General features: G+C 41.4%; 1 protein-coding gene across 1 annotated transcript in view; it reads left to right on the top strand.

Annotated features, from left to right (window-relative positions):
• FMN2 (formin 2) overlaps window positions 1–26924 on the top strand; it is a 371607-nt gene that overhangs the window by 50357 nt on the left and 294326 nt on the right.

The raw sequence follows: 26924 nt of genomic DNA, 5'->3' as shown, positions 1-26924 counted from the left end.
ACATTAGATGCTGGATGGTTTCCAGAGCCATTTATGGAGGCTTCTGAAAGAATGCTTAGGAACTGGAACTCAGTCCTGAGAGCCCTGAGGGTTTGAGGTGGAGGAATGTGATGTGATCAGATCCATGTTTTAGAAAGAGCATTCTGGGCGTTTGTGGAGTATGGACTGAGAGGTGTTGGATGTGTATGGTTTGGAGGCTGGAAGAGGAGATGTTGCCGTAATCCAGGAGAGGGGAGATGATTGCTTTCAACTACGTAAGTAGGAGTGGGGACGAACAAAAGACCATGCTTCTTTCTTTTGAAAATTTTATTCATTTACCTGCGAGAGAAAGAGAGTGAGCATGCATAGGCATGGGGGAGGAGTAGGAGGAGAGAGACAAGCAGACTCTGCCGAATGGGAAGCCTGACACGGGGCTGATCCCAGGACCCCAACATCATGACCTGAGCTGAAGTCTGATGCTTAATCGACTGAGTCATCCAGGCACCCCAACAAAGGTCAATTCTGATGGTTCTTAGTTCTCAAATTCCAGCAGGCATTGGAATCACCCAGAGGATTTGTTAAAGCATAAATTGCTGATTTATGATTCCATGCGTCTGGTTTCTGAGTCCATGAGCCTGAGGATGGGGTTGGAGAATCTGCATTTCTAACAAGTTCCCGGGTGATGCTGATAGGGCTGGTCTGGGACCTCCCTTTGAGAAGCAAGGGTGGAAATGCTTTATTTTAGAAGGTTGAGATGATAAGCCTTGGGAATTTGGTTGATTGTATGAAGATGAGGGAGAGGCAGAAACAAGGCGGATGTGCCCAGGTTTCTGGCCTGAGCGATACGGTGGAGTGTGGTGCTGTCTCCTAAGTGTAAAACAGGAGGAGCACGTTGGGTGCACAATTTAGGTCTTACTGAATTTGAGCACATCTGCCAAAACATGTGCGAAAATACTCAGTCCTTTGTATCTAACGGTCAGGAGAGTGAGCCTAGGGGGAGAGAGATCAAGGAATCTTGAGTGTGTAGACACCCAAAGCCATTATTCATTGAAAAGTGCCTGTCGAGTGAGAAGGGAGAGGGACCTGATGTGTAGATGAACATTTAGGCAATGAGCAGGGTGAGAAAAGATACTGCAGGGAGACGTCCAAGGAGCAGTCATAGAGATAGGACAGGAAAAAAAGATTTTGGAATATTGAGTGGTATAAAATTTTGCCAAGAGGTCAAGTACGATTAACACTGAAAAGTAGTTACTGAATTGACCAAAAGTTACTGTTAATGACCTTGTAGAGAGGAATTTGAGTGGGTGTTATGGATGCTGCTCAGATTTCAGGAGGCTGAGGTTTAATGGAAGGGTAAGGGCGAGTGAGATGCCGGGAGGGAGGATTAATGGAGGCATATGGCTATAGCTGCAGGATAAAGCAAAATAAGATGGGTTATCAGTTGGGAAGGAAGGCTGCCCTTATTTATTTATTTATTTATTTTTGTTAAGGCGTAGAAGGGTTTAGAGCGTGTGTAGGTGCTGATGGGAGGACCCAATAAAGAGGGAGACACTGAAGATCAGGGGAAGAAAGAATGGATAGCCTGTGGTTGCGAGAAGGCCAGAGGGATGGGCTGCATGACTGGAGTGGGGGGATTGGCCTGGGACAGAAATGGGAGCTTCTGCACGTGAAAGCAGATGCAGAAAGAAGGGCACAGAAGCAGAAGGAAGGGTGTGGAAGCAGGTGGGCTGCTTCGTAGCTTGATGATAGGAAGTTGAGAAAGTGTCTCTTGCCCTAGTGTTTTCTGTCAATTAGGAGGCATAGTCCTCCATATTGGGCAAAGAGGGATGTGTGAGGCCAGATGTTTAAAAAATGGTGTGGAAAAAACTCATTTGGAAGTCACAGAAACGGGAAGAGAACGGAATAGAGTTATGCCTGGGAAGGGCCGGTTGGGGTAGAAGACGATGGGTATGGCAAAGGCAAACACTGGCCTGATCTCAGGTTGGCAGGAACCTTCGGATGCATCCAAAGGTTAGTGACGGTGGGAGTTGAGGATTTGGGCGTGGAAGTGGTGGAAAGAATGGGGTACAATCTCAGGAGACCATACCAGGGGGATCAGTGATAGAAGCCGGGGAGTCAAGTTTCTCAAGGGCTGGAGGGTAAGTTCAGACAGGATGTCGGCAGGTATAGGTTCACAGGTACAGTGGGTTTTGATGATGAAGTGGTTGAGGATGTGGCCGGGTGAGAGGACCGTCGCTTGAGGTAGGGTGAACGTGAATCAAGGTGTAGGGTGGGTCCTTCACAAGGCAAACGGTGTCTCCCAATATTGTGATGAAGGGTAGACGTTATTTTGGAAGTAATTCTGGAAGGGATCCTTTAATTGCCGATAACAAATGTATTAGTTTAGAATGATAATTCATATATAGCATGACCCGTATGCATTTACAAAGGAAAAAACAGAATGAATTATGTATGCAATAGCAACAATGAAGATAGAGGTGATCCTCTTTTAATCTGAGTCCTTCCTTACTGGGAACTGGGGTGAGAGCTATGGCGGGGTGAGGCGAGGAGATGGAAGTATTCTTGTTCGGGTTGTGCTTGCATTTACTTCACTCTTTCTTTTCTCTTTTTGGGACATGAATTATTTGCTAATCATGGCTGCATTCCACTGTCTGACCATCCAGTCTGCAGGAGGGCATTGTCAATTTTTGTTATAGGTGCCTTTATTTATTTTTAAACTTGCGACCTTTGAGGGGCGCCTGGGTGGCTCAGCGGGTTAAAGCCTCTGCCTTCAGCTCAGGTCATGATCCCAGGGTCCTGGGATCGAGCCCCACATAGGGCTCTCTGCTTAGCTGGGAGCCTGCTTCCTCCCCTCTCTCTCTCTCTGCCTGCCTCTCTGCCTACTTGTGATCTCTATCTGTCAAATAAACAAATCTTTAAAAAAAAAAACAAAAACTTGCGACCTTTGAAAACAACTTATGCTGACTAAGCACTTTACAAATATTAATTCATTTACTCTTTATAACGTCCCTGATGAGATAGGTTTCATTTCCATTTTATAGAAGAAACTGAAGCCCCCAAGCATTATGTTCATTCTCTCTCTCGCTTGAGGTTCGGTTACCAGCACAAGACCTTCAGTTGCTTTTTTGCAGCATTAGCTTTCTCTAACTAGCCACTACACCGATCCACACACAGGCCTTCTTCCTTTCGGTCAGTATTCTGTAAAATGATGTCTGGAGCCTATTGTTTTATTGAGAATCCCTTGTCTTCTTATGCTTTGTTCTTATCTTTTATGATGTTTACAGGATTTTCTGTGTAGAACAACTGAAACACAACAGCTTCAGGCTAAATGCTCTGGAAAAAGTCTCCCCCACTCAGCAGAACTTATTGATTCGTGGTATTTCCTGGTTCACATTGTCAAACAGGCTGTGGGACGGATTTCCCCCTTTTAGCTGTTTCAAGCCATGTGTCTGTGCAGTGTATATACCTGATTGATTTTCTGTCTTGCAATGGGACAATAAAATATTGAGAGAATCTAATGATGACTTAATTTAGGCCATTTCTCTTAAGCTGACAAATGAGGTCACTCAGGCTCGTAAAGGTGAAGTGACTTATCTGTGCTTGAAATAGTTCTGACGGAGCCAGAATCTTAGTCTCCTGATATTCAGGTCAATTTGCTTTTCCCCATGCCATGTTGCCTTTGTTATATAAGGAAAAACTTCTTCCATGAAATAGAGTCTAACTTTCTCTACATTCTTGTGGTTAACGTCCTTGTGCATTCATTAAATGTAGTTAGGTAAGTACTTTTAACAAAGTAATTGTGTACTTCTGGGTTAGGTCAATGTGTTACGAAGATTCTTGGACATTTTTAGAGATCTTTGAAAAAGATGTTGGGGATCTTTGCAAGAAAATACTATGAATTCAGAGATGGAAGAGAACCTGAGAAGAGAGCTTAGTAGTCTGAAAGATCTGCATGAAAAATGAGGAGCAGAGAATGTTTTAAATGCATTGCAATGAGAACTTGAACATGAGAATTTTCCCATGATACTCTGCTTGAAAACCCTGATGTCACTTGTTCATTTGGGAGCAGCTTCCTGGGTGGAGGGCAGTTTTCATCAGAGACAGGAGGGGTGGATCTTGTGTGCAGGTCAGAAACGTGTTAGAGCTTCCTGACATCTTTATAGTTGGGAGAGAGCTCTCCTTGAAGCCTGTAGGTACGAGGAGGGTGCTAAGTCGTCCTCATTGTCTTCTAAGGCTAAGATCTCAAGGAACTAATTAGGCTCAATGGAAGATCCTATGGACCCTATCAGAAGCATGAAAATAGGGAATCTTTGCGGAGGAGAAAAAAAAGGCATCTCATGCAAAACCAAAATATAAATGAGATTAGAGATTACTATTAATAGAACTATTTTGAATCTGAAAATTGGCTTCATGTTATAAGTATTGACCATATATTGGACCTATACTGACCATTAGCAAATGGGGAAGAGGACTTACAAGTAAGCAGAGAAGAACAACAGCCCTAGGGTCGCCAGACACAGTGGAGAAAAGAATTTATTTTTAGTATCATACGTAAAATGCAGCCAATATTTACTACAACGTGAGGTAATTTTCAGATTCAAAACAAATGGCAGAAGAACCCAAGGCAGCGTCTGAGGAATGGTATTTACCACAGAATGCTATAGCTCTTGACCAGGTTCCCTGTGGAAAGGGGCTGCTCAGCAGAAGAGAGTGAGGTCATGTGAGAACTGTCAAAGTCTTCGAGGTGCCCTCTTTTTGGTGCTCATACTTGCTCTCCTTCCTAGGTGTGATTTGTGAACTTGAAAGAAAATGGTCTACGTAGGCTGTTTTTCAAAGTAATTAAAAAAAAACACAAAAGTGTATACTGAGGAATAGAATGTCTGGTTTGCTATCCAATAAGACAAAAATTTACTCTTTTTAAGATTTTTTTCTTTTCTTTTTTTTTTTTTTTTGATGGAGAGCACAGGCAGGGGGAACAGCAGGCAGAGGGAGAGGGAGAAGCAGGCTCCCCACTGAGTTGGGAGCCTGATGCGGGGCTCGATCCCAGGACCTTAGGATCACGACCTGAGCTGAAGGCAGACGCTTAACTGGCTGAGTCACCCAGGTGCCCTGAAAAAAATTTTCTCTTCATGTAGGTTATATTGACTAGATGTGTAAGAGCCTGCCCCTGAACTAGCAGACACCAGTCTTGATACCAGTATTGTTTCTGTTAGCAACTGCTATAGGGTTCGTCCTTTAAAATGGCATCTGACAAAGGGGGAATTCCAGATTCATTTTGGGCATGGAGAATGAAGACCTAATGGTGGGTGATCTTTTCCTCCAGGTAAGCAGGAACCTGGGGGAGGGAGGGGATGGAATGCCGATTAGTAAATCCACGTGTCCGTCTGGTTTCTCGAGGCTCGATGGTGGGAATGGAGAAGAGAGTTAGAACTTGGAACCTGTTTCTTTTTTATGCCTCGGTGTTCAGTACAAGGTCTGTGGCCTTGAGGATCATTGTCACCGGAGGATGCTGTTGCCATTCTTAAGCATTTCTCTTCCTGTTTTTGGGAAAAAAGTCCTCAGCAGTAGTTACAGAACAGTGAAAGTTGTCTTGGGTTCCCACACTCATTGTCAGGGAGGAAGTTTTTTTCCTTCCTTAAAAAAATATACCTTTGTTTTCACATTGCCTTGTTCAGAGTAGGCCTCCTGGATGTTTTTTTTACAGGAACGTCATTAACAAAAATGATGGAAAGCAGCCAACATGTAGTGCTTTCTAAGGCCAACCACTGTGCTAAGTGTTTAACGTGAGTCCCTTCAGTTGATTAGTTTAAAATAAATTATTGATTTATTTAATCCGATTTCCACTTTCTGATGTGGAAACTGAGGCTTAGGGTAATTTGCCCAGTCATAGGGTTTAGTAAGTGGGAGAGAAGGAATTTAGACCCAAGAAATCTGACTCCATCTTCGTCTTCCAGAGCCAATCTGTCGTGAAATCCTGTTGATTCAAAGTATATTTGGAAGCTTTGGTCTTGTTTTATTTTCCGTTGCCATCATTCTGGTGCAGGCCCCCTTTGTCTTGTGTGCAGACCACAAAAGTCGTCTCCTTATTAGTCTGCCTTGTTCTGTTCTTGCCCTCTCCAGTTCCTTCTCCCCAAAAGGGTGATCGTGGTCTACTTGCTAGAAAAGCTTTACCCTGAGGATGATGCCAGGGTCCTCATTCATGGCCTCTAAGGCCCTCCCTTACCTACGCCCTGGTTAGGTCTGCAGTTTCATCAACTTCTCCTCTCTCCCACATTTCTGTGTTTTCCAGGGAACTTCCTAAAACACGAACTTTGGGGTTCCACTTTGGGAAAGTCCAGTGGACGAGGTATGAGGAAGGACTCTGGATATCAGGGATTTTGATCAGCCAGTTTTGGGAGAGCTTTTCTCTAGAAAATGTGTTCTTTCGATAGTAGTTGTAGCTTAGACGTGGAAGCTGCTCTTGGTCTTTTGTAAATGCCAGGGAGGGCCTACCTTGAATTCTCCAGAGCTTTAGCTCCGCTGATGAGAGCTGCTGTGCTAGAACTAAGCTTCCTGAAGGGATATTTTCCCCCACTGCTCATTAAGGCTTTGCTTCCCCTTCCGTAACTGAGAAGCTGCTTTGGTGAGAGAGAGAGAGAGACCAAGTTGGTTTCTAGGCGGTTTATGGAATCTTCAGCAGAACTAAGGCCGCTTTTAATTTCTTATAGGAACTTCCTCTGTTGAACTTTCATTGCTCTTATTAAAAACAACAACAAACCAAAAAGCAAAACAAATAAAAAAAAACCCTGAGACGTAAAATGCAGATATTCAGACATGGAAAGGTAACTGTGAATAAGTCCTTGCCTTTAACAGAAAATATATTAAACTAAATCTTATTCTATATTTACCATGGCCCCAGTCCTAACCCTGGGATTCTTCTTCCTTTTGATTCTACCTTTATAGATTTGTAAGTGTGTTCTTTTGGTTTTTTCTTTTGAAGTATCAGAGGTTGTGGAACATTGAAGTTACAGAACATTAAAAATAAAATAATTCCTTGTAAATTTATCAAAGTTTCAAAAAAAACTTTCAAATCCTAGGGGCGCCTGGGTGGCTCAGTGGGTTAAAGCCTCTGCCTTCGGCTCGGGTCATGATCCCAGGGTTCTGGGATTGAGCCCCACATCGGGCTCTCTGCTCCGCAGGGAGTCTGCTTCCTCCTCTCTCTCTGCCTGCCTCTCTGCCTAGTTGTGATTTCTCTCTGTCAAATAAATAAAATATAAAAAAAAACCAACTTTCAAATCCTAGAGAAAAATTTTAAAACCTCTTCAATGCGGACGCCTAGATGGCTCAGTCACTTAAGTGTCTGCCTTCAGCTCAGCTCATGATCTCAGGGTTCTTGGATCGAGCCCTGCATCGGGCTCCTTGCTCATTGGGGATCCTGCTTCTCCCTCTCCCTCTGCTCCCCCTGCTTGTGCCCTCTCTTTCTCTCAAACAAATAAACTTTAAAACAATACAAAACCTCTTTAGTAATTTTGTCTATAGAGTGTGTATTCTAGATGAAGGAACTATTATGGAATTATACAGATATGAATTATATTTATAGATTAAATTTTATATATAGTTTCGTCTCTATCCTTAGCACATATACCATTTCTTTTTTTTTTTTTAAGATTTTATTTATTTAATTGACAAACAGAGCTCACAAGTAGGCAGAGAGGCAGGCTGAGAGAGAGGGGGAAGCAGGCTCCCTGCCGAGCAGAGAGCCTGACACGGGGCTCGATCCCAGGACCCCGAGATCATGACCTGAGCTGAAGGCTATTTAATTGATTTGATTTGTAAGCTGTTTAGTTGCCCCATGTGCATATGTACGCGATGAATAAGAACTGTTAATGTTATAAGAGTCCATGTGTTTATTCTGTTAATTCCAAGCACTTCTACTACAGTTTATTCTATTGCAATGTTGATTTTTATTTCCCCATTTGTACCAAAGAGAATTTTATTAGGTTGACATTTCTTCTTGGCATGTCTGTAAGTTCAGCAAATATAGCAACTGAAGTGTTAAATTTCAGTCAAAAATAGAATTCCTCAGCCTCCTTTTGGAAATTTTTTCTCATTCATGCTCAGGATGCAAGTTTGAAGTGTTCAGTTCTGCCCTCTGCTGGTCATGTCAAATTATGGCGAGGGAATTGGAATTCTCAGAATAGCATTAATTTCCTTCCAAAGTATGGAGTGGCCAGAAGACATTTAAAAATGTCAGCACGCAAAATCTATTCACTAGAAAATTAATTGTAATAGTTTTGATTTTTAAAATTTAAAAATTTGTTCATTTAGTAAATTTGTAAAACGGGAGAGAAGTAGAAGTAAGTTTCTTTTTTTAATTGCTGAAGAAAATAGTATTTGTGGTTTTCTTCAAGTGTATGCATAGTTAAGGTTACAATAACATTAGGGAGAAAATGTTTTAAATGATGATATTGATAAAGGTGTTTTTTTTTGTTTGTTTGTTTTTGTTTTTTTTTTCCTCTACTGACACAGCACTTACTCAGTTAAAGGTCTCGATAACTCCCTTAAGTTGAGCTTTAGGTTCTAACAACACACCTTCTTCTTTAGATAAAACAGACTTTTCATTAAGTTGAATTTGCTGAATGATTTTCTCCTTTAGCTAAAGGATTAAGTCTTATTGAAATGTTCTTTCACTTTTAAGGATTTGCAGAGAACCTTGGAACTTCGTAAAGGAGCTCATATCAAGATATAATGACAATGTACAGATAGGATAGGCTGCAAATGTGAATTTGAGGCCAACCATCCATCAGATATAGCCGACACCTATCAGCACCTAGAACGGATGGAAACCAGTTCGTCTTTTCTGTGGGCTGAATAGGAAAGTGACTACTGATTAAACGAGACTTCATTTTCCTTAGCTATGAGAAGCAGTATCTGTAAGCATGGGGAAGGTTTCCACGGGGTAAGATTAAGCACTATACAATTAAGGCATATCCTGTTTAGAACCTTGTCCGATTGTGGCTTTAATTAAGGTCACACTGACATTTAATAGTTTGAGACTAAAATCCTGCTAAAGCATACTGAGCTGGGTGATGAGAATTGCTTTGTTTTTAAACTATTACTAATTGTGTGACCTCGCTGGTGAAATGAAGCACAGTTCAGTGACCTCGAATGGCCTTTTTAATAAGAATAGTGACCATTTTTGTGTGACCTTACTTTGCAAAGGGTTTTCCACATTTCGTTTGATCCTTGTAACACCCCCGGGAGCTATTATCATGTCCACTTTAGAGAGAAGGAGACTGGACATAGTAATTAGCAGAGAAATGGTTCCCATCTAAGTCTGTTGAGCTTTAAATGCCTGCTCTTAACCCTCGTGCCTATTATGCAGGTCTGGGAGTCTATTTTAGAATAATCATTATAGGCTGTGAATACAAGCGCGTTAGCATTTCACAAGTCTGTTTGCAAAGGCGCATGTTCTAACAGGAGCCTCTCCTTCGTCAGTAACTTCAGAAAATAAGGAATAGGTCAGAGAAACACGAGTAAAGTAATAAACTATCTTATTTATCCCAATGGGACTGCACATGGATATACTGAGAAATTTGTTGGTTCCTACGTGCCGACTGTTACATCCGTTGAAGCACTTGTTTTTTTAGAAGTGGCTTTTCAAAGTCTTCTATTTTGTTTAGTTATATTTGAGCTCCGTAGGTCGAGGCGCTGCGTGTGAAGGCAGGCCGTGTTTTTCACTGGCGATGCTAATAGCTTTAGCTGTAATGGCGATGCATTCGACTAATTATAGAATCATTTTCCCTTCTGAGCGCTCTGTAGGCACTCTCTTCTCTACACAAGCAGAACCTATTACAGGTCTTTCTCTCACTTCCAGGTTGCTTCCTCTGCCGCACATGGCTGGTGACACATTTTAAGGCTGAGCCTTTATTTTAGCTCCCCTTTCTGCCAATAGAGTCTCAACAGGCAGCCTCCTCTTCTTGGTTATGCGTTTTCCTGGAGCAAATCGTCAAAGCTCACCTTCAGCTAACACCTCTGCGAGAATGTCAGCTCTGCTGGGTGAAGCCTGGCTTCTGAGGGAAGGGAGTCCTAAAAGAATCAGGAGTAGAGTTTCCTGCAGTACTTCCTTGTGATTAAGAAAGTTCCAGGATAAGCATTTCGATATTCTCCCCCTCCGTCCAAGATTTGTCGGTATTTAATTGTAAGAACGGATTGCTAGTGAGCGCTCCTACCTCTCACGGAGCAGAACTGGGTAGCTCCCGTGGAGGGGTGGAGAGGCCCTGCCCTCAGCGTTCCTCTCATTTCCTCCCTCATCGGTGGTTACCACCACGGGCCGTAATGCTTACCCTTCACACCTCATCTAATTGAGTTCTGACCCTGTCTCTTCTCCAGGTCCAGCCTGAACCTGAGTGTCCTCCTCTGGGCCCTTCTGATACTCAGCGCTCATTTTAAAATAGCAAGCTATCCTCTCCGCCGCCCCCCCCCGCCGCAATTCCTTATACTTCTTTCTTTAACTCCACATTGGTTTCCTTTGGTCAAACCGTAGTTTTTGAAATTCACTTCCTCGTTGGCCTTGCCTTTGGATCTTCTCATCTCATAGTGCCAGGAGGTAGGGCGCGTGCCTGTTTGTTCTAGCTGTAGCTTCCTACCCTGCTTCCTTCTTCCTGGGCCTGTTCCCATGTCACTGGGGACCTCCGCACGAGGGCCCTGCTGCCTGTACCTACTTCTGGTGTGAGCTGGAGGGTGAGGCGCCCACAGAAACTCAAGTCATGCTGGATACCAAGTTAGCACATTCTGCTTGTGGAACGCTTGCTGCTCTGCTAAACTGATCTGAGCAGAGAAAAACTTGCTCCTGAGCACTTCACAGACTTTGACCTTCTGGAGTTTCTACCTTGCTACCCAGGCCCTGCTCTCTTGCACAAAGCCGGCAGCGGTTACTGGAGAAAAGCACCACGTGGTGGCCGTAGAGTCCACCATGCCTTCCAGAGGCCCGGCCTGAGCTGCCTGCTGACGTTACACTGCTCGGCAGCCAGTCTCTTTCCGTCTGAAACGTGCCTTCCTTCTTCTCAACAACCATGTAGTCCCTTGCCTGGGACCTGGGACCCTCTAATGTTCACTGGGAAGTTTGCATTTTTATGTAATCTTTCTCTTCCTCTTATATAAAGTAACTCTTAAAATATTTGTGGAAAAGTTCTCTCTACTTTTTTTTTTTTACCACTGTTTTGTCCCTTATTCAACGTCCGGGCCCATCAGTGAATTTAAGGTATTTCTGAAAACATGCCTGTTCCCTTAGTTTTGAGAATTCACCTTCCTTTACTTCTTTCTAGGAGAATTTGAGGCAATTTACCAGTAATTCCCGAAAACCCCTCTTCACTGGGCTGACTGCAAAACAGTATTTTTTTTTCTACTCGCTGCTGCAAAAATGTGGGAGCTTCCCAAAACAAGGTCCTTAGATTTCTCTTCCCACTTCTCGCCCCTCCTCTTTGTCTGGACTCCTACTTCCCTGTGTGCTAACTGACTTTCTGGCAAATTCCCAACTCAGTCAGGTTCACAAGCCCCAGCTACGTGTATCTTCTTGCCTGCTGGAAGCCTCCAGCGTCCTGGCTGGCATCTTAAATTCAGCGTACCTGAAATCAGACTCCTTTGCAAAGGTCATCAAGTGGTCCTACTTCCGGAAAGTGGTGTCATTCTCACTTTTTCTCCCAGGTTCAAAGCCTTGATTGCCGATCTGCCCCGATGGCTCTGTGGCCCGCCCCTGTGCCCAGTGGAGCCGCGAGGAGCGTCCGCCCCTTGAGCCTCAGGGTGCCTAGATCAGTCCCCCTAATTCCAGTCTCCCTCCTCATTCTGACGCATTTTTACAGTGACGGAGTCTGACTTATTTTACTTTAATTTGCAAACATGACGGGGAGCTCTCCAGGCCTACCTGATGTGGACATGCCGCGACTACGTTCAAGGTCCTCTTCACACCTTCTGTGGCACTTTCCCTCCTTCTCCCCTCGTTGAGTTGGACTCACTGTCCCTGATTGCCAATAGCCCCCTTTTCCTGATTGCTTTCCAGCCATTATTTTCGGTTTTCAATACTAATTTTCAATTTTTTTTGAAGATTTTTATTTATTTATTTGAGAGAGAGAAATCATGAGCAGGGAGCAGACGGAGAGGGAGAAACAAACTTCTCCCTGAGCAGGGAGCCTGACATGGAGCTCAATCCCAGGACCCTGGGATCATGACCTGAGCTGAAGGCAGACACTTAACCAATTGAGCCACCCAGGAGCCACAATTTTTTTTTTTTTATTTTAATGCTTTTTTAAACCTTCTGAAAAGGTTTTCCTGGTAACCTCACCGAGAAGGAAGCTTACCTTGGTTTGATTACTGTAACACATGTATTTTCCTACGATATGTACTATTCTCCTCTATTTTATAGTGTATCTATACCTTTTATACTAGTCTATGGTATTTCGACTGAAGTACTTGGAGTTTAGACACACTCGGGTTTGAATCCTGGCTTTTGTACCCTGCAGCTGTGGGGGCAAGTTACTGACTCAAGCCTCAGTTTCTTCATCTATAAAATGAGGAAAATAGAAGGGGTTTTGGTGAGTATCACATAGAATATTGGGCACTTGGGAAAAGCGAAATAGCTTCATAGCACCTATGGTTGAATCCCCAGCTGTTTGAGTGTTGGCTTTGCTTGTACTTACCATGTGGTATTTGGTCAGGTTCTTTGCCCTTCCATGGGCCTCTGTTCCCAGATGGTGGACGGGGAGGCTAGCGGCCACATGGGGATAACGCAACATATAGCAGCTCGGGTGCTCAGGAAGGGCAGAGCATGCCACGACCTTTGCAGGCAAGGTTCCTGTGTCCTCTCCTTTTATCTTAGTTCTCAAAAGGCCTCTCTCTCCCCATGGGCTGGTTGCATTACTAGTTTATAAGCAAGGAAGCCAAGTTTCCATGGTTGTTTCTAGGAAAATATGGAACTGTGATGTATGATTTAAACCCAGAAGGTACCTGGCTTAAATTTCATGTACTTTTTGTTAGATCATGATAAGCTACTGTGTAGTAGGGGATTCAGTCAATGCTAATATCTGTATCCACGTAAGAACTAAGAACGATACATAGTCCTTGTTTTAGGAAAAGCTGTTGTCTGGGTGGGGGTGGGGAGCCCACCGACACCATGAGAAAGAAAGAGAAGTCAACTTCAACAGAGAAAAATGCTGCTACAGAATCTAGGAAGTGTTGTGGGAATACGGAAGATGGCATGATTAACTCTACCTGGGAGAGGACAGAGAAAGGAGGTCTTCACTTTAGAGAGATGCCATCTGACTGTCACTTGAAAGTTAAGTAGAAGTTTCCTAGGTGGAAAAGCCAAGTGGGCCTTGGGAGAAGAACTGACTTCTGTCCCAGGAGCATCGGCCTCTGAAAGATCTGGGCGCATTCCGGAAATGGTGAGCATTCCCGGGTTGGCAGACACAAAGCGCGATAGAGGAGGATGGGAGCAGAGAGGGATGGGCCATTGGCCATTTATAAGGCTGGCCTCATCTGAGGTCTGAATTCTGTCTCGGGATCGTTGAAGATCTGAAAGGTTTTCAGCACCAAGAAAAGAATGTGTTCACCTTTGCATTTGATGACGACTTCCTGCATGGTGGGAAGTGAGCTACAGGGGAATCGTGGCTGCTTATGACATTATTGAAATCTTTTAAACTGGGTCTGAGTGGCTTGGATGAGGAGAGGCTAGTTTTAGAGATACATGTGAGCTGGACATGATTGGATTTGCTGACTTGCTTTAGGAGACTGGATGGGGATGTGTAGCGATTTTTAATAATTCATAATCTTAACATTTTTGTTGGACAGTACACAATTTGTTAGTCCATGGGAGGACTCCTTAGCTATATCATAAAAAAAGAAAAGAGAAAAAGAAAGCTGACCATCTGGATACGGGCACATCAAACCTAGTTAGATGCCTTTTGTTTATTGTTTTTGATTTTTCGAGGGGCTAAAACTCGGGGTTTTTATAAATGTGTATCCCTGAAAAGAGTCCCAAGCAGAGGTCAACATTCAGCTGGGGTTAAGGCAGATCAATTCATTTGTTTAAATTCCAAACCATGACTCTTTGTGAAATTGTATTTCAGGCTGCTTAGATTTTATTGATTACCTGCTCAAAAGCTGTAAGTCTCTGCACAGGGCTTTCTTTTTAATTCATCCACTTTGCTCATGCTGTGTCTTCAAAGGAAGTGCCAGGGACGGAAAGCTGAGTCAGGAAACTGGTTCCAGTAATGGTGTGTTAGGCGGTACGAGCAGGCTTAAGTCGAAGGAGAAACCCTGCACTTGCTTCAAAGGAGGGTTTTTTTGTTTGTTTTTTTTTAACTGCTTCCAACAACTGGAGTGTAGAGCGTGCTAGAGCTGGAGATCCTGGTTGGCCCTTGGGGGTGGTGAGAGAAATAATCTACCTTCGTTGTGGGAAAGGCCTCATAGAAAAGGTGTGTCAGGACCTAGGTCTAGGAAAGGTAAAGCAAACTGTTTTGAGCAGAATGATGGAATTTGAACATCTCTGGGTTAGTAGGAATCACTGAGGAACTCACACAGGCGTCAGATTAATGGACACAATTGTTAACCATCCGAGTCATAATACATAGGAAAGACGAGAAGAAAGAAGAAAAATGAAGCCCAGAAACATACAAAAGATGCATTTTGCTACTTGAGAAGGCTTTTCAAAGTTTTAGGGAGAGTGGCACAGCAGTAGAATTATGCGACATTAAGCTCTTTTACTTTTAATCATAGTTGCTGAAATCTAGAAAATGAAAGTTAAATTTTGTTTGGTTTTGGTCATAGGAGAGTGTAGCTATCAACTTCATAAACCGTGGATTGACCTGACCGCTTACATTGTTTACCCTGAGAAAACACTGCTTACCTCACAGCGCTTTGCTGTTAGTCAGTACTTTGTAGGATGCCCGTCTTCCGAAGCTGGTGGAGTGTGGGTAACTGTGTCGCATTTCCCAGCGCATCTGCAATAAAGTAGTTGCTCGCCGGTAATTACTCCCGAGAACCGGAGTGCGCGTGGGGTAGTGAGAAGCGTGTGGGAGTGTGCGGCTTCATTAACGGGGTGCTTTCTTCGTCGTCGTTGTATTAGTTTAATGCTTTCCTTGAAATGTCAGGTACGGAGAGAGGCGATAGCTTCTGTTATGACCACGCACTGCTACGTACTGCAGGATTTCTTTTGACTTTTTCTGGAAGAAGCACAGTAATGCAGCCTCCTTCATGGCTGCATTATATGAAGGTAAAAGGAGTAAATGATTATAACATTAACTATTGTTAATAATTGTGTCTATTGAATACTTACTAGAGCTTGAAGCACTGTGATTTGCAGAAATTATATCGTGCTTTCTTCATTTTACAAAGGAAATGTTGACATTCAGAGGAATTAAGTAACTCGTTCGAAATTGAGAGTAGAAACCAAGGTTTAAATTTTTTTTTAAACTCTAAAAGGACGCTCTTAATTGCCATGAGATCCTACCTTTTCCACTTGTTTTTTTATTTCTGTCAGCTGGGTGATGCTAGAAGCTGTGTTAAATATTGAATCCAACCAGATGCCAAGTTATAGTCAGCTTGGATTGTTTTTACTTATTTATTTATTTTTTAAAGATTTTATTTATTTATTTGACAGAGAGAGATCACAAGTAGGCAGAGAGGCAGGCAGAGAGAGAGAGGAGGAAGCAGGCTCCCTGCTGAGCAGAGAGCCCGATGTGGGACTCGATCCCAGGACCCTGAGATCATGACCTGAGCCAAAGGCAGCGGCTTAAACCACTGAGCCACCCAGGTGCCCCGGATTGTTTTTTTTTAAAAAAACATTATTTTTCAAGGTCTCAGAATTAAACTCTGTGTATTACAGGAAAGCTTACATGCTTAGTTGGGTGGAGGAAAATCTTGCTTTCTTTTTAAGGATTTGCTATGATCTTGGGTAAGTCAACTGACCTTCTTGGGTGATATTCAGAGCATTATTGATGTTATTTAATGCATTCTTATCAATGCTATAAGCAAGATTGTTTAACTACGCTTCCGTCCTCATGTTTGATAAGGAATGGGTCATTTAGACTTAAGGGATCCCCTCCCCCCTCAATAGTCAGCCAGTGATTCAGATGTCAAGTGAACAGAAATGGACTTCTAAATATGGGTCAATTACTTTTTTAAAATCACATTAACTGTGTCTCCTTCCCCATGTCCACATTGGACCCTCCTACTAAGAGGATCTCTGCAGGTCCTGACCAGTTCCGTTTCCTTTAATTCTGTGTTTATATTTTATTTGCATTATGTTGCTGATGATGGACTAATCTTGTTACAATAGACTCATAAGAAATTGAGAAGTTGTCCCGTTTGTTCAACCAATACAAAATTATAAAGATTACTTTTCATGTGGTTTTCAAAATATAACTTATGAAAAATATTTAATATTGGTCTTATCTGGTATACTGGAGTTTAAATTTAAGTTCCTGTAGCTTTATTAGAAATGAAAGGTATTGCATTAGTGTCTTCTAAACAACCTCTATTCTTTTGGAAGCTATTATCCTCTGTTCCAGGCTCAATATACTTTTTCTCTGTTCTTATTTCTAACTCCTTTGTCTTTTTTTTTTTTTTTTAACACTCTTTTGTCTTCTTTATTGGACAGTAATAGCCTCACTCCTTTCAAACCTCAACCATCAGTCTCTGTTTTTGGTATGGAGTTCAAAATAGTACTCCTTACTCTTCTAAGAGGCAGGTGTGGCTTTGTCCTGATTATGGGAAGTGGAAGGCTGGTGAAAGAAACTAGTGGCATCTTCAAGGTGAAATACACTTTGTTCCAAACTCATAGCAAGTCAGAAAGCACCTCTGCAGCATCATTACAGGGTCAGAAGAGAGAGTGGGAAGAGATCCCTGCCCATTTATGGACGACTCTGGCTGCCATTTCTTGTTTTTGGTTCTAGTTACAAATAACACATGTTTACGGAGAGGTTTTGAAGAATTTATGGAAACTCAAGAGAAAGTAAAAGCATCCATACTTCCATGACCTTGGGCTTTTACAAATTTTCAGACTCTCTCATTGAATGAGAATTATTTACATTATGTGTTATCTATACATATGGATAGTTTTAGTATTAATTTTGTACACACCCCTACCTTTTAAAATGTCTTTGTCATTAATAAAACAAGCTTGTTAACAGGATGAAGAAACCTGGGGCTGAGGTGGCTTCATTGGTGAGTTCCACTAAACCTTAAAAGAAGAAATTATACCAGTCCTACATAAGCTGTGTCCAAACACAGAGAGGGGGACTCTGTCCTACTTATTTATGAGGCTCAACTTTCCCTGATACCAGAACTAGACAGAGTCACTAGAAAATTACAGAGAAGTATCCTTGATCAAAACATAAGTAGGACATTGCCTAACAAAATATTTGGACCATTAATCCAATAATATATAAAAAAGAATGTGAGGTTGGTCTAACATCTAAAACTCAACAAAGCATAAAGAAGAAAATTATATAATCTCAATAGATACAGAGAAAGCAGTTAGCAAAATTCAGTGCTCATTCATAATAAAAAGTCTTGGAAAACTAGGAAGGGAAGGGAAGGGCCTCATCCTGGTAAGTAGAAGCCTATGAAGCCGAGAACTGACGAGTGTAATGGCGAAAGACAGTATTTTCTCCCAAACAATGGAAACAAGTTAAGGACGTGCATTTCTACCATTTCTACTCAACATTGTACTGGGGATACTAGCCATTGAACTAAGGCAAGAAAAATAAATTCAAGACATAATGATTAGAAAGGACTAAAACTTTCTCCATGTGCAGATGGCATGATTGTTTATGTAGAAAATTCTGGTAACAGTACTTTCTTTGTTTCAAGATTTTATTTGAATATATTTATTTAAATTCCATCTAGTTAACATAGGATGTAATATTGGTCTCAGGAGTAGAATTTAGTGGTTCATCATTTGTATACAACACCCAGTGACCATCGCAAGTGCCCTCCTTACCCGTCACCCATTTAACCCGTCCCCCTGCCCACCTTCCTTCCGGCAATCCTGAGTTTGTTCTCTGTAGTTCAGAGTCTGTTTTATGGTTTTTCTCACTCTTCCCTCCCGCCATGTTCATCTGTTTCATTTTTTAAATTCCACTTACGAGTGAAATCGTATGGTGTTTGTCTTTGACTTATTTCATTTAGCATCGTACTCTCTCGCTCCATCCATGATGTTGCAAATAGCAGGATGTCATTCTTTTCTTTTACGGCTGACCGTATTCCGTTGTATATATGTATACCGCATTTTTTATCCCCTCCTCAGTTCTGATGGCAATACTAAATAACCATTAGAACTAATATATGAGTTTAAGAAATTTATGAAGCAAACATACGAAAATCAATCATATTTCTGTGTCCTAGTGAAGAACAACTGGAATGTTAAGTTGAAGAAGCAATACCACTTAAAGTAGCATGGTAACTGATATTTATTTATTTACTTATAAAGGAGCAGGGTTTTTGTTTTTTTTTTAGGATTTTTAAAAAATATTTTTTAAAAGATTATTTATTTGTTTGACAGAGATCACAAGTAGGCAGAGAGGCAGGCAGAGAGGGAGGAGGAAGCAGGCTCCCCGCTGAGCAGAGAGCCCGATGCGGGGCTCGATCCCAGGACCCTGAGATCATGACCTGAGCTGAAGGCAGCGGCTTTAACCCACTGAGCCACCCAGGCGCCCCGATAACTGGTATTCAAATAAAAATTTGGAGGAAGAAGAAAGTGGCATGACAAACATGGAATAGGTAGAGATAAAATTTAACAAAATCTAAGGCAGATCTCTACGTTGAAAACTACCTAACATTGTTTACATCGTTACTTAAAGAACTAAGTAAATGGGAGATTTTTCACCAAGAACTGGAAGATTCGTTATTAAGATGTCACTTTAATCCCAGATTGATCCGGAGAGTCAACACAATCCCCATAAACATTCCAGCAGGCATCTTGTACACATTGACAATTGATTCTAAAATATATGTGTTTTTTTTAAAGATTTTATTTATTTATTTGACAGACACAGCGAGCGAGAGAGAGAATACAAGCAGGGGAGTGGGAGAGGGAGAAGCAGGCTTCCCGCTGAGCAGGGAGCCCAATGTGGGGCTCGATCCCAGAACCCTGGGATCATGACCTGAGCTGAAGGCAGATACTTAACGACTGAGCCACCCAGGCGCCCACTAAAATATATGTTGAGGTGCAAAAGAGCTAGAAAGATAAAAATGGTCTCAGGACAAAATAAAGTTGGCAGACTAACAAGTACTACCTGATTTCAAGACGGATGGTAAAGCTCCGTCTGTTAGGACAGTGTGCTCTGGGCATGAGAATACACTTGTGGACCCAGAGATCAACGGAACAGAATAGAGCTCTTAGAAAGTAGACCCACATACACATGGTGAGTTTATTTCTCAATATATCTATCATGGCAATTAAGTCTTGTTCAGAGAGAGAGGGAGAGAGTGCAGGCGGTGGGGGAGGGGCAGAGGAAGAGGGAGAGATGATATACCTTAAGGGCCACACTCCTTGCACAGTTGCACACGGGGCTCGATCTCACAACCCTGAGATCATGACCTGAGCTGAAATCAAGAGTCCGATGCTTAACTGACTGAGCCAGCCAGGCAATTCAGTTTCTAAAAAAGCTTTTATGCTGGGAAATACGGCTTACCTATAGAAAAGTACAGAAGTGTAGCTCAGTGATACATCACAGATCTATCCCCTGTGTTACTGTTGCCTTGGTCAAGCAATCAGACATTGACGGCATCTCAGAAACGTCCTCATTCCCATTCCTTGCTGCAAAGGTGATTGATGTCCTGACTTGTATGGGAACCACAACTTACTTTTCTTTATGATTTTACTACCCTAGCTTCAGTCCTAAAATACCGTCGTTTAATTTTATCTGCTTCTAGAACTTTGAGTAGTCCAAAGTTTGCATTTTTCTGGGTCTATTTCTTTTGCTCACATTCAGTTTGTAGTTTGTGCAGAGTTATCATTCATTTTCTTTTTCGTAGAGTCTCTCCATGGTAGGAAGATTTCATATTTATCTAGTTGTTCTGCTGTTTATGAACATACCAGCTTTCTGTTTTGAGTGATACAAATAATGCAGTTATCGGCGTTCGTGAACATTTCCATGGATGAGCACGTGCACATTTCTGCTGGATAAATCCCAAGGAGTACAACTGGTGGGTTATAGGACATGCATGTACTCAGGGTCCTGGGATTGAGCCCCTCATCGGGCTCTCTGCTCAGTGGGGAGCCTGCTTCCTCACCCCCCGTCTCCCTGTCTGCCAACTTGTGATCTCTGTCAAATAAATAAATAAAATCTTAAAAAAAAAAAGTAGTCCAAATTATTAGCCTCTTCCTTGACAGCTAACCCTGTTTAAGTCTTTGCCTGCTGTACGAGCAACAAGATGTCCTCCTATATTAGCTTTGCAAAGCTTTGTTGTTTTGTCTTTTCTATATTGATGTACAGTCACCGTAGACGTTTTAGGTGTATAAGGTGGAGAGATCCTATGTTATCTGTCTGACGGGTGAGAGACTGGTATGTGGATCTCTGTTCTACTCTGTTGTGTGTTCGTGCATTCCTCTCCAACTTCACCATGGTATGCTACTGCTGCATTGCCGTCAGTCTTCATGTCTAGAATAGACTTCATGTCAGGTTGAGAATTCATGTCTTCCTACTTTGAGTTTTTTAAAGATTGAGGTTCTCTTACTATGGATTTTAGAAGCAGTTTGTCATATCCATTGAAACGCACATGCATACATGGGATGGTGATTAGAAGTGCATTTAATTTTAACTATCAGTTTGGAGGAAAGTGAAATGACTGAGACTTAAATCCACAAATGTGATACATCCATTCATATGTATTTAAGTCATTTTTATTTTCTCTCACTGCAGTTCGATAGGTTTCTTCCTAGAGGCCAGGCACATTTTTATTCAGCGGCTCCTTAGAGATTTGATTTTTTAAATGCTACTTTAAAGTACTTTGTTAGTTAAATTGTATTTCATGTACAGCCCTGTGTAAATTTAAGGTGTACGTGTTGTTTTGATATATTTATATTGTAATAAGATTGCCATGGTAACCTTAGCACTTCTATATTGTCACATAATTATCATTTCTTCTAGATTTGGGAACAATGGAAATCTGGCCTCTGAGCAGTGTTTACAATGTGGCTTTGTTGTCTATGATCACTGTATTAGTCTTCGGGACTTAGTTTTCCTTTTGCAACGATGTGCCCTTAAACAACCTCTCTCTCATTCCCTCCCTCCCCCCAGCCCCTGGTAACTTACAATTTACTCTCTCCTTTTACAATGACAATTTTAATGAAATAATTAGTTTCCATATATAAGAGATACCATTTCTCTGTCTGACCTCATCCCAGCATAACATCCTTGAGATTTATCCATGTGATGGCAAATGGAGAATTTTCTTTTCTCTCATGGCTGAATAGTATTTCATTATATATTTATACCACGTCGTCTCTGTCCACTCACCTGCTGATGCACACTTCGGTTGTTTCCGTCTCGTGGCTGTTGTAAATAATGCTGCGGTAAACGTGGGAGGCAGATCATCTCTTCAATACCGTATTTTCATTTCCTTTGGACATGTAGCTAGAAGTGGAATTGCTGGATCATATGGCAGTTGTATTTTTTTAATTTAAATTTTAGTTAGTTAACACACAGTACAGTATTGTTTTCTGGAGTAGAATTCAGTGATTCATCACTTACATACAAACCTAGTGCTCATCACAAGTACCCTCTGTCGTACCCACCACCGGTCTAGCCCAGCTCCCCAGTCACCTCCTTCCATAAGCCCTCCATTTGTTCTCTGTCCTCAAGAGTCTCTTATGGCTTATTTCCCTCATCCTTTTTTTCTCTACCCCCTTCCTACATGTTTGGCTGTTTTTTTCCTTAGACTCCACACGAGCAAGGTCATATGGTATTGTCTTCCTCTGACTGACTGACATAAATTAGCATAATATGCTCTGGCTCTATCCGTGTCGTTGCAAATGGCAAGATTTCTTTCTTTTTGATGGTTGAGTAATATTCCAGTGTGTGTGTGTGTAAGCCAACACTTCTTTATCCAGTCATCAGTTGATGGACATACATTTGGGCTCTTTCTGTAGTTTTTCTACTGTTGATAATGCTGTTTAAACATCGGAGTGCACGTACCCCTTTGAATCTCTATTTTTGTTTTCTTTGGGTAAATACCTAGCTGCAATTGCTAGGTGATAGGGTAGCTCTGTTTTCCTGACTTTCTGAGGAATCTCCAAACTGTTCTCCAGAGTGGCTGCACCAATTTGCATTCCCACTAATCGTGAAAGAGGGTTTCTTCTCCCCATCCTTGCCACCACCTGTTGTTTCTTGTTGTTAATTGTAGCCATTCTGACATGTATGAGGTGGGATCTCATCATGATATTGATTTATAGTTCCTTAATGAAGATCATATTGAACATCTTTTCATGGGTCTGTTAGTCATCTGGGCGTCTTCTTTGGAAAAATGTCTTCATGTCCTTTGCCCTTTTCTTAACTGGATTATTTGTTTTGTGGATGTTGGGTTTGGTAAGCTCTTTATAGATTTTGGATACTAACCCTTTATCTGATATGTCATTGACAAATCTTGTCCCATTCTGTAGGCTGGATTTAGTTTTGTTAATTTTTCCTTTGGTGTGCAGAAGCTTTTTATCTTGATGAAGTCTCAGGAATTCATTTTTGCTTCTGTTTTCCTTGTCTTTGGAGATGGGTCTAATAAGAAGTTGCTGCGGCCAAGGTCAAGGAGGCTGCTGCCTGTGTTCTCCTCTAGGGTTTTGATGGTTTCCTGTCTCACATTTAGGTCTTTCATCCATTTTGAATTTGTTTTTGTGTGTGGTGTCCAGTTTCATTCTTCTGCATGTTGCTGTCCAGTTTTCTCAACACCATTTGTTGAGGAGACATTTTTCCATTGGACATTCTTTCCTGCTTTGTTGAAGATTAGTTGGCCATATTATTGTGGGCTCATTTCTGGGTTTTCTATCCTGTTCCATTGATCTATGTGTCTGTTTTTGTCCCAATCCGTAGTGTCTTGATGACTACAGCTTTGTAATAAAGCTTGAAATCCGGAATCATGATGCTTCCAGTTTTGATTTCTTTTTTCAGAATTGCTTTGGCTATTGAGGTCTTTCTGGTTCCTCACAAATTGTGGGATTGTTCTAGCTCTGTAAAAAATGATGATGTTATTTTCATAGGGATTACATGAAATGTGTAGATTGCTTTGGGTAAGATAGACATTTTAACAACGTTTGTTCATCCAAACCAGAAGCATGGAATGTTTTTCCATTCCTTTGTGTCCTCTTCCATTTCTTTCATAAGTGTTCTATAGTTTTCAGCGTACAGCTCTTTAACTTTACAGTTAGGTTTATTCCCTAGGTATCTCACTGGTTGTGGTGCAATTGCACATGGAATTGATTGCTTGATTTGTCTTTGGCTACTTCGTTATTGGCGTATTAAAATGCAACAGATTTTATAAAAAAAAGATTTTATTTATTTATTTGACAGACAGAGATCACCAGCAGAGAGAGAGGAAGGGAAGCAGCCTCCCTGCTGAGCAGAGAGCCCAATGCGGGGCTCGATCCCAGGACCCTGGAATCACGACCTGAGCTGAAGGCAGAGGTTTTAACTCACTAAGCCACCCAGGCGCCCCATAAATGCAAAAGATTTTGCATGTTGATTTTATATCCTGCAACTATGATGAATTCCTGTATCATCCTAGCAGTGTTTTGGTGGAGTCTTTCAAGTTTTCTACATTGAGTATCATGTCGTCTGCAGAAAGTGGAAGTCTGACCGCTTCCTTGCTAATTTGGATGTCTTTTGTTTCTTTTGTTGTCTGATTGCTGAGGCTGAGACTTCCAGTACTATGTTAAATAATAGTGGTAAGAGTGGACATCTGGTCTTGTTCCTAATGGAAGGGGAAAGATTCTCAATTTTTCCCTTTCGAGGATGGTATTTGCTGTGGGTCTTCTGCGTATGGCCTTTATGTGTTGGAGTATATCCCATCTGTCCCTGCTTTGTGGAGCGTTTGTATCAAGGCAGGAGGCTGTATTTTGTCAAGGGTTTTTACTGCATCTGGTGACAGGATCACATGGTTCGTATCCTCTTTTCTTATTGTGGTATCACATGCATTGATTTGCTAATATTGAACCAACCCTGCAGACCAGGAATAAATCCCACTTGATCGTGGTGAATAATTCTTTTAATGTCCTGTTGGATTCGATTTGCTAGTATTTTATTGAGAATTTTTGCATTCATGTTTATCTGGAATATTGACCTATAATTCTCCTTTTTAGTGGGGTCTTTGTTTGAGTTTGGAATCCAGGTGATGCTGGCTTCGTAGCCGCCGTTTGGGAGTTTTCCTCCCACTTCCGTTTTTTGGAACAGTTTGAGAAGAGCAAGTGCTAACTCTTCCTTGGGTGTCTGGTAGAATTCCCCTGGGAGGCCATCTGGTCCAGGACTTTTGGGTTTTGGGAGATTTTTGATGACTGATTGGATTTCTTTGCTGGTATTGGGTCTCTTACGATTTTCTATTTCTCCCTGTTTCAGTTTTGATAATTTGTAGGTTTCTAGGAATTTGTCCATTTCTTCAAGGGACTGCTCAGTTGTTGGCATATGATTTTTCATAGTACTGTCTTGTTGTTTGTATTTCTGTTGTGTTGGTTGTGATCTCCTCTCTCTTTCGTGATTTTACTTACTTGGGTCCTTTCTCTTTTCCTTTTGATTGTTCTGGCTAGGAGTATATCAATTTTGTTAATTCTTTTGAAGCTCCAGCTCTTAGTTTCATTAATCTGTTCTACTATTTTTGTTTGTGTTTCTGTATCCTTTATTTCTGCTCTAATCTTATTTCCTTTCTTCTACTGGCTTTAGGCTTTATTGGCTCTTTCTTTTCGGTTCCTTTAGGTGTAAAGCTAGGTTGTGTACTTGAGACTTTTCTTGTTTCTTGAGGAAGGCCTTTATTGCAATAGAGTTCCCTCTTAGGACTGCCTTTGCTGCATCCCCAATTTTTGGACTGTGATGTCTTCATTTTCATTTGTTTCCATGTATTTTTAAAAATTTCTTCTTTAATTTTCTGGTTAATCCAGTCATTCTTTAGTAGGATTTGTGGTTATTCTAATTTTTTTCTTGTGGTTGACTTCATTTCATAGCATTGTGGTCTGAAAACATGCATGGTATGATTGCGACCTTTCTGTACTTGTTGAGGATTGATTTGTGACCAGTATGTGATATTCTGGAAAATGTTCCATGTGCCCTTGAAAAAAAAATGTGTATTCTGCTGCTTTAGGATGAAATGTTCTGAATTTGTCTGTTAAGTCCATCTGATCCAGTGTGTCATTCAAAGCCCTTGTTTCTTTGTTGATTTTTAAGCTTAGATGGTCTGTACTTTGGCTGTAAGGGGGTTTCTTAACGTCGCCTACTATTATTGTATTATTATGCATGAGTTTCTTTATGTTTATTATTAATTAATATATTTGAATGTCCTAAGTGGAGAACATAAATACTTATAACTCTTAAATCTTCTTAATGGATAGACCCCTTATTATGAAATAATGCCCTTCCTCGCCTCTTGTTATCGTCTTTGGTCTAAAATCTAATTTGTTGGGACGCTTGGGTGGCTCAGTCAGTTAAGCATCTGCTTTTGGCTCAGATCATGATCTTAGGGTTTTGAAACTGAGTCCCACATTGGGCTTCTTGCTCAGCAGGGAGCCTGCCCTTCCCTCTGCCTGCCCTTCCCTTTGCTTGTGCTCTGTCTCTCTCTGTCTCAAATAAATAAAAATCTTCAAAAAAACAAAACCAAAACAAAACAACTAACTTTTTGAGGAACCTCCATATTGTTTTTCAGTTTGCGTTTCCACCAACAATAGAAAGGGATCCTTTTTGTCCACGTCCTTGTCACTCCTGTTGTTTCTTGTGTTGTTTTTAGCTAACTCTTACAGGAGTGAGGCGCTATCTCATTGTGGTTTTGATTTGTATTTTCCCTGAGGATCAGTAATGTTGAACATTTTTCCTGTGCCTATTGGCCATCTGTAGGTCTTTTTTTTGAAAAATGTCAGTTTATGTCTTCTGTCCATTTTTTCATTGGATTGTTTGTTTACTTGGTGTTGACTTCTATAAGTTCTTTCTGTATTTTGGATTTGGGTGTTGACTTATATAAGTTCTTTCTATATTTTATTGGCTATGTCATTTGCAAATATCTCCTCCCATTCTGTAGGTTGCCTTCTTATTGAGCTGACTGTTTTCCTCCCTGTGCAGAAGTTTTTGTTTTGATGTAGTCCCAATAGTTTTTTGATTTTGTTTCCCTTGTCTCAGGACACTTCTGTAAAGGGAAATTGCTACAGCTAATGTCAACGAGGTTACCACCAGTGTTCTTTACCAGGATTTTTATGTTTTCTGGTCTCACATGTAGGTCTTTAATCCACTCTGAATTTATTTTTGCTCATGGGCTAAGAAAGCGCTCAGGTTTCCTTCTTTTGCATGTTGTTCTCCAGTTTTCCCCACACCATTTGTGAAGGAGACAGTCTTTTTCCTGTGGGGTATTCTTCCCTGTTTTGTCAAACATCAATTGAACATATAATTGTGGGTTCACTTCTGGGCTTTCTGTTCTATCTTTCTAGGTGTCCATTTTTGTGCCAGTACCATACTGTTTTGATCACTGCTGCTCTGTAATGTATCTTGATGTCTGGACTTGGGATGCCTGCAGCTTTGCTTCTCTTTATAAGACTGCTTTGGTTATTCAGGGTCTTTCTTGGTTCCACAGAAATTTTAGGGCTGTTCTAGCTCTGTAAAAATGCTGGTGGTATTTTGGTAGGGATCGCATTAAATGTGTAGATTGCTTTGGGTAGTATAGACATTTTAATAATATTTGTTTTTCCAATTGATCAGCATGGAAGGTTTTTCCATAGCTAAGAAAATAAC

The sequence above is a fragment of the Meles meles genome, chromosome 17, assembly GCF_922984935.1.
Source record: "Meles meles chromosome 17, mMelMel3.1 paternal haplotype, whole genome shotgun sequence".
Lineage (NCBI taxonomy): Eukaryota > Metazoa > Chordata > Mammalia > Carnivora > Mustelidae > Meles > Meles meles.
Note: the sequence above shows the minus strand (reverse complement) of the source record. Positions and strands in the feature narration are given on the sequence as shown.